Source organism: Octopus bimaculoides, chromosome 19 (assembly GCF_001194135.2).
Source record: "Octopus bimaculoides isolate UCB-OBI-ISO-001 chromosome 19, ASM119413v2, whole genome shotgun sequence".
Taxonomy (NCBI): Eukaryota; Metazoa; Mollusca; class Cephalopoda; order Octopoda; family Octopodidae; genus Octopus; species Octopus bimaculoides.
The window spans coordinates 25,310,886-25,314,051 of NC_068999.1; the positions used below are offsets into that span (position 1 = coordinate 25,310,886).

At 32.0% G+C, this 3,166-nt stretch overlaps 1 protein-coding gene across 1 annotated transcript in view; it reads right to left on the reverse strand.

The window, feature by feature from the left end:
- The window catches only part of LOC106883718 (collagen alpha-5(IV) chain), a 182,189-nt gene that overhangs the window by 36,008 nt on the left and 143,015 nt on the right, over positions 1 to 3,166 (reverse strand). The window lies entirely within an intron of this gene.

Consider the following 3,166-nt stretch of genomic DNA (forward strand, 5'->3'; position numbering starts at 1 on the left):
TATATATATATATATATTATTCAAAAGAATTCCAACTCTGTCTGTTTTTTATGTTTTATTTATATTCTTATAAAATTAATGTGGGATATAGAATATGGAATATATAGTATATATAGTAAAATGAAATGAAGTATTGAATGTCTTATTGAATAAATGAAATATTCAAATATTTCATTTATTCAATAAGATATTCAATACTTCATTTCATTTTACTATATATACTATATATTCCATATTCTATATCCCACATTAATTTTATAAGAATATAAATAAAACATAAAAAACAGACAGAGTTGGAATTCTTTTGAATAATATATTCCTCTATACACTATCATACAAACCCCCTTTTTTATTTTATATATATATATTTTTTTTTCTTTTCAAAGTTTCAGCTCAGAGCTGCGGCCATGCTGATGCACCTATATATATATATATATATATACATAAATGGCAATTTCTATCTGTTTGTGAATTTGTTACTTTAACTCCTCCGAGACTATCCAACCAATCTTGATGAAACTTGACACATGTGTGGGGATTATGCCCATGTGATCACTTACGCACTGGAATTTTGAAAAAAATCGATAATTTTTAATCAGCATCAATTTTTCAAAGATCAATAGGGCATTTCAATGTCCTATTGATTCCACACGTATTTATTTGTATTATTGTTTCATGAATGAATTTGCTTGTACCTTCTATTATCTGTCTATGTCTTGATTTCATTTTTCTTCTGAGAGAAATTAGGCATTGTAATGGGTACTGGGAATATCCCCACTCCCAGGTACCTCAGCTAGTATATATATATATATATATATATATATATATATACACACACACACACACACACATATGTACATATTTATGAGTGTGTATGTGTGTGTTTGTGTATGTATGCATGTATGTATGTATGTATGCATGCATGTATGTGCACGTGTGCATATGTTTTACAAAGTTTTTGATTTACATCAGTATATTACTACTGCAAAAGAAAAAAAAAAGATCAAATTAAATGATTTTCTTTTTAAAAAAATATTGTTAAAAGGGTGTTTGGTTTCTTTTTATTTCTTTCTGTTTTATTTTCTTTATGCATGACCATGCAACAGCTTCACATCATTCCTTCTACATTTATTTTCACCTGTATTTAGTACTATTTGCATTCTGTATTCAAAACTTTTTGAAATTAGCATTGAGTTTTTTAATTGAAAATTCTTTCATTGTTTCTACCTTGACCATCATCCTCATTGTATGCACATTGCTATTTTAAATTTACAAAGGTTTTCTTCATTGGTGTCCCAACAAATAAATCATGCAATTCTCTGGCTTTATTCTCCTCTATTTTAGTCACTCCTTAATGTAAACTAAATGATTTCTGTTCCAGTATCTGTAACTTCATCCTTGATTCCACCAAAATTACTTGCAAAGTGAAAAATTATATCTTTCCAAAACAGTTCTCACATTGCCAGCTATTACCTCATACCATGCATTGATAGTATTTTCCAGTATATTCTTTATTAAAGTTCCCCCAAAAGATTAAATGCATATTCTGTTATTAGATTGCTTTTCTCAATAAGCTTTATCATTTACATTTTAGCCATCTGGGACACCACTTGGAAGAATTTCAGTTGAGTGAATTAACCCAGTATTTAATTTTTTTTTTTTTTTTGCTAAGCATAGTGCTTATTCTCTCAGTCTCCTTTGCCGAACTGCTAAGTTATGGGGATGTAAACACACCAACACTGGTTGTCAAGAGGTGCTGGAGGACAACAAACACACACACACACACACACACACACACACACACACACACACATTCACATGATGGGTTTTTTCCAGTTTTCATCTACCAAATCAACTCACAAGGCTTTAGTCAGCCTGAGGCTATAGTAGAAGACATTTTCCCAAAGTGCCATGCAGTGGGACTGAACCTTGATTTGTATAAATAGTCGGTCTTGAATATTGTTATCACCTTCAGCTCTATGGTTGCAAGTGATATTCAGTCATAAGAATACAATCTTAGCATTTAAAAAAAAACTCACCAAGTGTAGTTGTGAGACTAAGGCACTTGAACAAATTTCATAAAATTATAAAACCTAAATTTTAGATTTTGAATATCTCACAACTTTTGGACAGAAATTATTCATATTAAATAAATGTTGTGTTGACTGATATTTTCTATTAGACTTTCAATAAACTTGTAAAAAAAGTTACATGAGTTCTTTAACATCAAATGGATTATGAGATCTAAATGAATTTTAATTTTACAATAAAGTTCTTTAAAATCTACATAGCTATTGAAAAGACTAGCACATAGGGTCTTCAACTAACTTTGCTTTGAGTACATCTTTTATCAAGGTAAACGAATGCTTTTTATCCTGCCCTTATTCGCAACATTTCAGTGTCCATGTATCAGTGCATCGTATGCCACATGTATACATACTCCTTTACTTCTTCAGTTTGGTCACTTCTTATTTTTATTTAGCTTTGTGCTATGCCTATGGATCACATGCATTTTGTTCTCATGAGGTATATTTTAAGGGCTACAGCTAGGCCTTGGGTGTCAGCATGGTCTGCAGTTGATCTGTCATTTGGCAATGAGTATGATATCGTCTGTGAATTGGAGCTGTATTAGTAGCTTACTGCTGGTGTTCATGTTATCTCACCAAATTCACTGACAAGGAGCTATAGTAGAAGACATTTGGTCAGAGTGTCACATAGTGAGATTGAACCTGGAAACATATAGTTGCAAACTTCATAGCAACACAGACATGCTGGTGCAGATATATATATATATATATACACACACATGAAAGTGCATGGCTTAGTGGTTAAGGTGTTGCACTCATGATTGCAAGATCATGGGTTCGATTCCAGACCAGGCATTGTGTTGTGCTCTTGAGTAAAGCACTTCATTTCACGTTGCTCTGCAGTGATTTCGACATCTGACATGTGACACCCAGCTGCACCTGTACAGGTAGTGTTGATCTGATGGAGGGAGTGAGCTTATGTCTACACAAATATTTGATCCCTATAAACAAATCATCTGTGTGGTTGTTCAGTAAGGAATTGTTGAACCCTCATACATTGTCTAATGATGGAAGAGTCCATCATCTTCATACACACACACATGCATGCATGCACTGTATATATTTATATATATATATAT